Source organism: Helianthus annuus, chromosome 17 (genome assembly GCF_002127325.2).
Source record: "Helianthus annuus cultivar XRQ/B chromosome 17, HanXRQr2.0-SUNRISE, whole genome shotgun sequence".
NCBI lineage: Eukaryota > Viridiplantae > Streptophyta > Magnoliopsida > Asterales > Asteraceae > Helianthus > Helianthus annuus.
Genome location: NC_035449.2, coordinates 61787575 through 61800697, shown reverse-complemented (window position 1 = coordinate 61800697; position 13123 = coordinate 61787575). Strand labels below are relative to the sequence as shown.

The following is a 13123-nucleotide window of genomic DNA, read 5'->3' as shown; positions in this document are numbered from 1 at the left end:
TTAATATATATATATATATATATATATATATATATATATACATAACATGAAAATTCTAATTATTATAAAATAATAATTTTAAATTTTAAAGTATCAATTCTGTTTTTAATATATATTTATTTAATTTTAATTATTAATTTATTTATTTAAAATACTAATAAAATAGTATAAAATCATTTTAACCCAAATTTTGATATTTTTACCGAGTTAACGTACGAATTCCCAATTTTCGTACGGTTTAGGGTAATCTCTTGGCAACGATGAATTTAAGAGCTGAGATTTAGATGGAATTTCACTGTTTTTACGTGTTTAACATAGTTTCAACGTGTTTCAACGTGTAATAACATAACATAGCATATAAACACAAATATGAATAAAATCGTGCATTTCCATTATGATTTCAAGTCTCGAGTACAATTTGGGAATAGAATCCAATACGACAAAGGTACAACTTACAAAAATAGAAAGTACAAGCAGATTTGCCAAAAATAGAAAGATTGAAAATACGATATGTTACATTGTGGCTCCCTGGTCACTGTCTGCGGAGGCACCTTGAGTGATGAACCTCTGATCAGACCTCTGTCCAGGCTTTGCCGGTGTTTGTTACCTTGGTTGCTTTGGTTGGTTTTGGTCTATTCGTCTGATTGTTTATTACCTTGATTGTGTTGGCTGTTTGTTGGATTGTTTGTTGATATTTGCTGTCTGGTTATCCATTCACTATCTGCTCTGTTCTGTGTTTTTTTCTTTTATCATTAAGCCTGATAAATCTGAGACTGCTGTGACCTTGATTAGCAAGTTGGATGCTAGTGACCCATTATATCTTCATGCTAGTGACTCTAGTGGTCTCACAATAGTTAGCATTAGCTTAAAGGAACTGAAAACTATGTGGTGTGGTCCAATGCTATGAAACTTGCTCTAATGGCTAAAAACAAACTAGGGTTCATTGATGGTAGTTGTGTTAAATCTAAAGACAATAATGTGCTTGCTAGTCAGTGGGATAGATGCAATTCTATTGTTCTCACCTGGATCTTGAACTCTGTCTCTGATGAATTATATGTTGGCCAAGTCTACTCTAAACTTGCCTCAGAAGTATGGGATGATTTAAAGGACACATATGATAAAGTTGATGGGTCTGTTGTGTTTAGCTTATATCAAAAAATCAACTCTGTGAGTCAAAATGGTTCTAGTGTCTCTGAGTACTATCACAAAATTAACACTATGTGGAAACAATTTGATGCTATGCTTCAGTTGCCTTCTTGTACTTGCAATGCTTCATCCAAGTTCAATGAGTTTAATCAGTTATTCAAACTTATGCAGTTTCTAATGGGCCTTGATGACATTTATCAACCTGTTAGAACTAATCTCTTGACTAGAGATCCTCTACCTACCATTAAAATTGCCTTCTCTATTATCCCTAGAGAAGAGTCCCATAGAGGATCAAATAGTGGGTCTAAAACTCCTAATGTTGGTTTTGCTGCTAAGTCAAACAATTTTAATGACAAAAAAAAATTTAACAAAGGTCCCAACCCTAATCTTAAATGTACTCATTGCAATAAGGTTGGGCATACTGTTGATAAATGTTTTGAACTCCATGGCTATCCTTCTAACTATAGACAAAAACCAAACAGTCAGTGGTCTAAGTCTAATAATTCTGTCAGTAATGGGAATAGCCCTTCTGTGAATAATTTTGTGGGTGATAAAGGTAGTAGCTCCTTAAACACTCTGTCTGCTGATCAATTTTCCAAGTTGCTAGGGCTGCTGAATGAAAATAAAACTGAAGACTCTAGTAAGTCCAATGTGGGAGGTAAATGCTTTAACTCCTTTTCTAACTTCAAGCATCTTGTCTGTTTTAACTCTGTGAACTCCTCTGCCCAGAGTCTGAACTGGATCATAGACTCTGGGGCAAATCAGCACATGGTAATGTCCAGTAAAAACATGTTCAACCTGGTAGATGTCACTGAATATAATATAACCATTAAACACCCTAATGGAACGGATGCTAAAGTTACTAAAATTGGATGTTTTAAACTATCTGAGTCTGTGATCCTAAAGGATGTTTTTGTTGTGCCTGAATATTATGTGAATCTCATCTCTGTGTATAAACTTGCTAAAGATAACAAGCTTAGAATCATATTTGATGAGAATACTTGTTACATTCAGGATTCCTTCACCAAGAAAACCCTGGTGACTGGTAGACAAGCTGAGGGCTTGTACTTTTGTGGTAATCCTCTAGGCACTAATTTTTCTTGCTTAAGTAAAACTGAAAGCATAAAGCTCTGGCACTCAAGGCTGGGTCACCCAGCTGAACAAGTGCTAAAAATCTTACAAATTAAAACTGAATCAAACGATGCCAATCCTTGTGACATTTGCCACAGGGCCAAACAACATAGGGCACCATTTCCTCTAAGTGATCACAGGTCAACGAAAATAGGGGATCTGGTGCACTTAGATGTTTGGGTCCCCTACAAGGTCACCAGCATAGATGGTTACAAATACTTTCTCACTATTGTTGATGATTTCACTAGAGTGGTGTGGGTATATCTAATGAAATCTAAATCAGAAGTTTTTGAAAACTTACAAAGTTTTTACAACTTGATCAAAACCCAATTTGAGGTTGATATCAAGATCTTTCGGAGTGATAATGGATCTGAATTCATTAACTCTCAAATGTCATCCTTTGTTAAATCCAAAGGGATAATTCATCAAACCTCTTGCACTTACACCCCACAACAAAATGGGGTTGTTGAAAGAAAACACAGACACTTGTTAAATGTTGCAAGAGCTTTATTATTTCAGTCTAAGGTCCCTCTTAAATACTGGTCTGAATGTGTGCTTACTGCTTCATACTTAATCAACAAGCTTCCTTCCTCTGTGCTACATGGTTGTTCCCCTTATGAAATGCTTTTTGGTTTTAAACCTTCTCTTGATCACTTGAAAGTGTTTGGTTGTCTGTGTTACTTCACTACTTTAGATGTCTCTGATAAACTTGAAGAACGTGCTGAAAAATGTGTTTTTATGGGGTATTCCAACTTTAAAAAGGGATATAAGGTTTGGAGCTTGGACCAAAGAAAGTTTATTTTTTCCAGAGATGTCAGTTTTCATGAAACTGTTTTTCCTTTTAAGAATAACGCTAATGATGGAATTAATGCAAACTTGTTAAATCAACTAAATTTCTTTGACAACCTTGATCCTTCAAGTGATACAAATCCCCATGATGAAGAGAAGGGCAACACTGACTCAACTACTATGACTCAGCAACACAGTGATGCAGTAGAGTCAACTATTGATAGTGACACTCAACATACATCAGACGTTCATGATGTGTCTGGGCTTAATGAGTCTATAGGGGTTCCAACTGAACCTGTGAGGGCTGAGTCAAGTAGTGTTCATGATGAGTCAAACCTTCCTGAGGGTACTCAAATCATTAGAAGATCCACTAGGTCCGCCTCGGCCCCTAGAAGATTTGATGATTTTATTGTAGGGAATGCCAAATATAGCTATGATAAAGTTGTTAATTACTCTAATCTGCCTACTGAAAATGTGTGTTTTGCTGCCAATATAAATAAAATTGTTGAACCTCAAACTTATAAAGAAGCCCTTAAAGATAAAAGGTGGATTGATGCTATGAACGATGAACTGTCAGCCCTTTATAAGAACAATACCTGGGATATTGTGGACTCCCCTAGTGGTACTAAACCTATTGGTTGTAAGTGGGTGTTTAAGGTAAAATACAAATCAACAGGCGAAACAGATAGATTTAAGGCTAGGCTTGTAGCTAAAGGGTTTAATCAGCGTGAAGGGATTGACTTTGAGGAGACATTCTCCCCTGTAGTCAAGATGGTTACTGTTCGTTGTGTTATTGGTCTATCAGTCCAAAACAACTGGCCCCTATACCAACTTGATGTTAACAATGCCTTTCTATATGGCAATCTTAGGGAAGATGTTTACATGACCCTTCCAGATGGTTTAAATGTTAATCAGAAGGGTAAAGTGTGTAAGTTGAACAAATCTTTGTATGGGTTAAAACAGGCCCCTCGTATGTGGAATGAGCGTCTTGTCCAAACCTTAGTCAAAATTGGGTTTGTACAATCCAAATGCGATTATTCCATGTTTATCAAGTCTGATAAATCTATCTTTGTTGTTCTCTTGGTTTATGTTGATGATATTGTGCTAACAGGGAATTGTGAGCATGAGATTAATAAAATAAAGAGCCTTTTAAAAAATGAGTTCCTGATCAAAGATCTTGGTTTACTAAAGTATTTTCTTGGAATAGAAGTAATAAAATCTAACAATGGAATTTGTCTTTCTCAAAGAAAATACTGCATGGACTTACTGAATGAATATGGCATGAGTGGCAGTAAGCCAAATAGCTGTCTCATTGATCAAAACCATGTTTTGACAAATCTGACATCAAATAATTCTAAACCAGTGGATCCAACACAGTATCAAAAACTTGTTGGAAAACTCATTTACCTATCTCACACCAGACCTGATATTGCCTACTCTGTTCATTACCTATCTCAGTTCATGCATAAGCCCACTGAGGCTCACACCCAAATTGCTTTCAAAGTTTTAAGATATCTCAAAAATGCTCCTGGCGCTGGAATCCTGTTTACCAAAGGCACCGCTTTCCAGTTAACTGCTTTTGCATACTCAGACTGGGCTAAATGTGTGGACAGCCGAAGATCTGTCACAGGTTTTTGCATTTTTCTTGGGGGCTCTTTGGTGTCTTGGAAGAGTAAGAAACAAAGTGTTGTTTCTCGGTCCTCTGCTGAGGCCAAATACAGGTCTATGTGCAGTGCCACGTGTGAAATATTATGGCTACTGAATCTGTTAAGAGAGCTTAATGTTGCTGTGGATATTCCGGTTGAGCTGAAGTGTGACAACACTGCAGCACTGTCCATTGCTGCTAATCCTGTCTTTCATGACCGGACTAAGAATTTTGAAGTTGATTTGTTTTTCCTAAGAGAGAAAATTGCATCCGGATTGATCAAAACAAAAGGTGTTAAGACTGAGGACCAGCTAGCTGACATATTCACTAAAGGCTTGCTTCCAAAAACTCATTCTGAAATGTGTAAGTCACTGGGTATGTTCAATTCCTTTGCACATTTAAACTAAGGGGGGATGTTAAAATACCTATATCTATCCAGTATAAATGTGCATATTATATAACGTGTCTTAGTTTGTTTCCTTTTATTTTATCCATATTTTAACCTCTTGTTTATCTTGGTTGTGAGGTTGGGCTTTAGGATGGGCTGCTCTTTCAATTGGGTGCTTGATGTCTTGGGCTGTGGCTTGGGCTTATATCCGTTGCATCCTGCTGTTGCCAGTTGTGCTCCGGTGTTGTCGCTTAGGGTTGGCAAGATAAAAGAGGGCTTTGGTCCCTTGGTGGCTGTCATTCGAGCATCTCATTCTCTCCTGTCATTCGCTGCTCTCTAGTTGTTCCTTGAGTCTCACACGTACATTCGTGAGCCTAGGGTTTTGTCTATTGATTGTACTGATCATCCAGTTGGAGATCTTTTACACTTTTGTTTACTGTTAATCTGTGATGACTGAATCATTCAGTCGTTGTATTTGATTCTGAACTTTCATAATAAAAGTCTTTGATTCTCAAAGTTCTGACAGAGGACACTCATATGAGATTATTGAAAAAATTTCTCAGGGTCCTTACGTCAAGATCCAAAACACCACATTTCGAAACCTAGTAAAAACAAAAAGCTGCAAGGCTCTCGTGAATAATTTTACTTCTCCAACTCCTCATTTGTTTTCCATTTCAATCAAACCCTACATCACTATCTTCAAATGCACAAAAGATTATGATACAAAAACTGATGTTTATTTTTACCACCCTAATTATAATAGCTACAACTTATGCAAACGCCACAATTTCTACTATAAGTATCCTATCAGCAATACTGCAGTTCCCGCTGATCTCCCACATGATTGTGAAGTAATACAGCTGCCAAGGATAGAGCAAATGGTAAATGGAACAGCATCTATTAATCACACCGATATATTTTCTCTTCTCAATTCTCGGTATTCAATTCGGTTCTGGGCACCTTCCTGTAATGAGTGTCTCAAACAAGGCAACTGTCTTCAGAGAAATTTTGAGTGTTTAGATGCCAAAAAGGGTATTCACCGCTTCGTTTTCCCTTTACGTCTTTGTTAATCCTTTTTCTGGGTACATCAGATATGTCAATATAAACCTGGAATAAATTTACTGTCCTATATATCATATACGATTATCTTTTGTCATTTGATTACTGCAGGGAAGCAAGATCAAAAACAATATAGAAAACAAGATGAAAAACAAGATGAAGAACAAGATGGAAAACTGATTCTAATCCTAGGTAACTTACCACTTCAATCACATTACTGCACAAGCCAGATCCTTCGTGTCTAACTGTCTATGTATGTATGTATGTGTATGTGTATGTGTATGTGTATGTGTATGTGTATGTGTATGTGTATGTGTATGTGTATGTGTATGTGTATGTGTATGTGTATGTGTGTGTGTGTGTGTGATAAGAGGATCAAATAAAGACTTAGGTATTTCTAATATGATTAAATTACATTGATGGTCATGTGGTAAGCTTGATTGGGTTTATGTCCTTGCTTTTCAAAATTTACATTCACGGTCCCTATTATGTATAGAAAGAGGATGAAACATGTTTAATCAAACATGATGAATATCATACTCCTCTGTCAAGAAAATAAAAAAAAATTACAAAAGTCCCCAGCCACCTTTTCTTCTTCATCGCCCATTCCTCCCTTGCTGTCACTTGTTGACGCCCTACCTCCCATGATGTCACCCACAAGACCAACTGATCAAGTTGGTATATCTCAAACCTTGTGCTTTCCATTTCTATGATCCCTCTCAGCGTATCGGCCTCATCGCTCAACCCCATCTCTCTCCTGTATCTTTGTAGGTCTCTCACAACTTTAACCTTAAACAAATTAAATACCTACCCCAAATTAAGGCAATCATTATCTGTCTTCGTTCGGTACAAAGCTGAGATAGGAGTTTGACTATGAGAGACATACATTCAATCGCGGATCACCAAGCCAATCTTCTGATAATCTAGATCAGTCATCATCACTTGTCATCGGTCCAGCTTCGGTCTGTACCAACAAGAAAGACATGATGTTTCTCTGGAGCCGAGAAGTTGCATAGGAAGGCGACAGGGGCAAGATTGCTACTAGCAACAACCATTAGATTGGTCCTGCTGCCGATGGTACAGCTGTAGTGAAGCTTTTGTCGGCGATGTAAGCCCATTTCTCGAAGACCAGAATGTCGAATTTGTGCTTACAATGATACCATTCATGCTTCACAGTTCACCCAACCCGTGATGACCGGTTATAGGAAGCCACCTTTATTTAGTCATATGAAAATCCTCGATTAGTTAGGTAGTTTTCCATTAGATAGTAGTTTAACTCATGATGCATGTTCCACGTTTATACTTTTCAGCATGTTTTTACTTCCATGTTTGTATTTAAACCCACTTAGTTCATGAAATGAAAGGTAGAGAAAAAATGGTGCAAAGTTGTACATTTACTGTTTTGTTAATTTTGGAGATTTGCCGATCTCGAATCGGCCACCGCTTGCTGCAGTTTAGGCCTTCTAATGTCAGGTGTCACATAAATGGCCGAGAGTGTCATACTAAGAGCATGTTTGGCTAAGCTTTTTGAAACAACTTATTGACTTATTAGTTTTTTCAAAAAGCTAATAAGGAGATTTTGTGTTTAGCAAACCTAAAATGACTTTTCAAAATGACTTTTTATAAAGGAGAAAAAGTCATTTTTGAGAAGTTAGGATGGTGTGATTTTTTGAGCAGCTTATAACTTTTTGAGGCCTTTTAATCATTTTACATCAATAAACTAAGCCAAACAATTTTAAAAAAACAACAACTTATTGACTTATTGATTTTTCCCACCCTATAAGCTAATCCAAACACTTTTTTTTTTTTAAACTCCTTTACAAAAAGTCATAAGTCAATAAGTCCTTTTCACAAAAACTCCATTTTAGGTTAAATAACCTTAGCCAAACATGCCCTAACAACAGACATTCTCAAAGTTTACACCCTCCTAAGCCATAAACCCAAAGTAATTTAATCTGGAGAGGATAATTTGTTTACTACGATTTAAACAACGATTTTTTTATGATATCGTTTTCTGATCAAAGTCCTACAACTTTTTATGTCACCAAAAGTCAAGACTCAAGACCATGGTTAAAAAAGCATAAGTATGTTCTTTTCACAAACATTAATTATAGAATCGGATGTGTCTATCCACAAATAAAGAAAGTCTTTTTCTTATTCAATTAATAACAAAACTGAATGCATCACTAGCACTATAGATTTGTTAGTAAAGCAATGTTGCAAAATACATAAATATGAATATGAATGTTGTTACCATAACCAGCTATTTGACTTTGAATAATAAACTTATTGATCAACTTACAACAACTTAATGTTACAAATCTCTGTGTAGGTGTTGCTATTCTCTGTGTAGGTGTTGTGACAACATTAATCGTCATATTATGCTTAAAAGGGAAATTTAGGATGAGAAAAAAGGCGAAGTACAATGTCAATGCCGAAATTTTCCTAAATAATAGTGACTTTCCCACTCCAAAAAGGTACTCTTATTCACAACTCCAAAAGATTACAAAGTCCTTTGTAGTTAAACTAGGACAAGGTGGCTTTGGAACTGTGTACAAAGGATCATTAAGCAATGGGAATTTAGTGGCAGTGAAGGTCTTAAGTGAAACAAAAGATAATGGTGACGATTTCATAAATGAAGTTGCTAGTGTGAGCAGGACTTCCCATGTGAATGTTGTCAATCTAGTGGGCTTTTGTTTAGAGGGTCGTCGAAGAGCTTTGATCTATGAATTCATGTCTAATGGATCCCTTGAGAAGTTCATATATAGTCAGGGATCTTCAGGTATTAGTCAACTTGGGTGGGAAAAGTTGCACCAGATTGCAATCGGGATTGCTAGAGGTTTAGAATACTTGCACTAGGGTTGTAACACAAGGATCCTACATTTCGACATAAAGCCCCATAATATTCTTTTGGATCAAGATTTTTGCCCAAAGATAGCGGACTTTGGTTTGGCAAAGCTATTCCTTGAGAAAAGAAGCATGGTATCCGTGTCGTGTATACGAGGAACACCAGGATATATTGCTCCTGAATTATTTTCTAGGAATTTTGGTCAGGTCTCCCACAAATCAGATGTTTATAGTTATGGGATGATGATCCTAGAAATGGTTGGAGGGAGGAGAAATGTTGAGACTGCAGTTGATCATACAAGTGAAATATACTTTCCTCACTGGATATATAAGAAAGTTGAGATGGAAGAAGAACAACTTAGATTGCATGAGATTGTGAGCGATGAAGAAAACGAGTTGGCACGGAAGATGGTTATTGTGGGTTTGTGGTGCATACAAACTAATCCCTTGAACCGTCCGGCAATCACCAAGATATTGGAAATGTTAGAAGGGGACTTAGAGTTATTGGAAATCCCTCCAAAACCTTACATGTGTTCACCACAAAGATCAGTTGATCTGTCAACTACAGATTAGTAGCAGTCTTATTGTTTACTACTGACACTTTATAATGTTGGTGTCATTTAAGTATTGCTATGTTAGTTAAATACTTAAATCCTAATGACTATTGAGAAAATCGTGCATATACAAGCTAATACTGCAATTTTGCTGAGTATGGCATTAAGGTTAGTAAATCAGGTAGTAGACACAATTGTATGTGTCACGCATGGGTAGATTAAATATTAGAATGATTAGGAATTGTTAGGCGCAAATACTAATGAATGATTTGTGTCCTATCTTTTATAGGCCTACAAATCATTTTGATGTTAATCAGGCAATGTGGGTTGATATATCAAAGTCAGCCGTTCTTCAAAGTGTAATCCGGCGATGTGGGTTGATATATCAAAGTCAACCGTTCTTCAAAGTGTGAGGGAATCCAATCACAATTGAGTTGGTGACAAGTTTAACTCTGAAACCACTCTTCAAATGCAGCAAACAATCTCAGTTACACTCTTAAAATGGATGCTTATTTTTAGTTTCTTACCAACCTACTTACTATGGCTACAACATACGTGAAGATCACAATTTTTACCAACCAAATTACAACGGCTACAACAATCTAATTGATCATTTTATACATTAATATATAAAATCCAAATGAAAAGAACACTGATTTGTCATCAACAAGCAATGGACAACTAAAATTTGTTATGGTTTTAACACCCAGCCCCCTAATATTAAAGAGTGAGAAACAACTGCTTTATATGTGCCTGGTGAAAATATAGATTACAGGATTTAAGGCTTCTTAGATTTGTTATCTTTGCCACTTCCCATACTTAATTATGCATCTAATATTCTTATCTACTACAAACACACAGTCGTGTTAATAGGAAATTGATCACTAGTATAAAGTAGACTTGCAAATTGTAGGCGAGCATATACTTTCTAATATGCACATCATGTATGTCATACAACTATTTAACAATGTGTACTACATGAATAAGTAGTCAATTTCTATGAGTATAAAGATATCTAAATTTTGTTAGATCAAATAGGACAAGTATGATTTGAGGTCAAAATTATAACCTGAATCCAAAACTTGTGGGTTTTAAAGGTTATTATTAGCTGAGAACATATGTATTTATTTGTATTGTATTATAGTCTTGATTTTCTCCTTGATTCTTGGAGTTATTATTGTAATTACTTTTATTATATATATTGAGATCATCCCACATTATGGGGTGTAGGTTTTTTTATTAAACATTAACGTTAAAAAAACAGTCACTTTTTCAAACGTTCAAAAAATCAACACGTCAAGTTTATCACGCGATTTAATGTTCACGCGTGGAAAATGTATGGTGGCGGTGGTGTTTTGGAAGCCATCACGCGTGGTGGGAGTTTATCACTCACCACCCCGCCGGCCCTAATATTGAAACCGCTAATCCTTCACATCCAAGTACAAGGGTTGTTTTGTATATAATATGAAGTTAGTTTATTTTACATTTAAAGGAAGTAATGAAGTTCATGGACTAGATTCGGCAAAACAAAAGTTGATAACCAACTCTCCTATGTGAGTCAACATGTCCCTCTGTGTGGACACATCTGTTCGATCGATCAGCTTCAAGAAACAAAAGGGACACGACTGTTGGATCAACAAGACACACCTCTTCATATTCATTCTCAGCCACAAGTTTAAGAGACGCACATATTCGTGAAGAGACACGTCTTTATGATCGCACCTTTTAAATTCTATAAATAGGCTATAGATTTCATTTGTAAAAACACATTCAGGTATTCAGATTTCAAGTTATATTCAAGTTTTGTTTAGTTTTATCATTCATGTTCTAGAGATCAAAAGATCAATTGGGGCCAACAATTGGTATCAGAGCCTCGGGCTCTAGGCGCGAGGCATTGCAGGGTTAATTTCGCGATCAGGTTCTATTATTTTATTCTCAATTCGCAGCTTAGTTCAGTTTTTTTCGGTTCAAGTATAGCAAACCAGGGGTTAGAAATCTAGGTTTTTTTTATTTCGGGGTTTAGTGCGAATTAGATTGTTTGGTTACTACGCGTTTCGGGTAACGCGGGTCAAGGTTTATTGAAATCAAGAAAGTCAAAGTTTAGCGGTACAGGAGTTGGTATTGGTGGTTAGATATTCTAAAACAAAAAGTAAGATTCTTTGATTACAAGTTATGTTAAAGTGAAGATCGTTCGGTCAGAAATCATGTCAGGAACAACCGGACCAAATCAAATTGTAATTCAAAAGGAGGGAAATTCTCCTTCCCAGTTTCAATGTCCAATCTTGAAACTAACAAACTATACGGTTTGGGCAATTCGCATCAAAACAGTTTTGGAAGCGAATGGGCTTTGGGAAACGATTGAACCAACAGAAAATACACAACCGGATGTTAAGAAAGATAAGTCGGAAATTGCATATTTGTTCCAAGAAATACCGAAAGATGTTGTATTGCAAGTCGCAAGTTGCAAGACAAGACTGCAAAGGAAATTTGGAAAAATTTAAAAATAAGACACATTGGTGTTGATCGGGCACAAAAGGCTCGCTTGCACACACTCTTGTCAGAGTTCGAGTTGTTGTAAATGAGGGAAGACGACAGTGTAGATTCTTTCACAGCAAAGATAAACAGTATTGTAGCAAGGGTAAGTGGATTAGGGATAACACTGAGTCAACCGACTCTGGTACGCAAACTCCTAAATGTCATGCCGGATAGATTCACTCAGATTGTCGCCTCCATGGAACAATACTCCGATCTATATACGATAACGCTAGAAGAAGTAGTCGGAAGACTAAAGACTTATGAAGAAAGGATAAAGTTAAAGAAAAAAAGGCCCTGTGAATAATCTAGAAGAACTCTTGTATGCGGATCATGGACAACATGCTGGAAATCGTGGACGAAGGAGATTCCACCCATTACGGGGTCGAAGGAGAGACAATTATCAACATAGGGGTGAAGGACACACCTCTTTTGAGTCGGAAGGAACCGACAAACCACAAAGGGACGATAGCAAGTAAGAAACAGCGGCTATGAGAGATAATTCGAAAATCACTTGTTACAGATGTGAGAAACTTGGGCAACTATGCCTACGAATGCCCAACAAGAATACCAAGGAAAATGAGGCACTCTTGGTCGAAACTGAAGAAGATGATGAACCGGCACTTTGATGTGCCTACACGTTGAGGAGAAGATGATGAATATTTGTGTAGAGTATTCCAATAATAAATCAACCAAGAATTTAACTCTCCACGACAACCACAATTTCCACACATTAAAGTTTCAACACACAAACTTAATTTTTTATTTTTTTTTTTTTTTTGAACAGCAAATTTGGATCACTGACGGACCACTGGAGTATCATAGTGCCACAAGCAAAACCATCTGATCATATCCATCTCCACTAGGCATAATACCTATACACCAATTCAGGAGGAAACCAAATAAATATGGGAAAACCCCCATGTGGGAATCGAACCCAGGACCTATTAGTCCTAAAGCTTTATCTCACCACTAAGATGTCACTAGGCTAGAAAGCCATGGACAACACACAAACTTAATGCTCAAAATCTA

General features: G+C 36.6%; 1 pseudogene; it reads left to right on the top strand.

Annotated features, from left to right (window-relative positions):
* The first annotated feature begins 8524 nt into the window (after window positions 1-8524).
* On the top strand, window positions 8525-9644 carry LOC118489305 (annotated as a pseudogene).
* Window positions 9645-13123: the final 3479 nt, after the last annotated feature.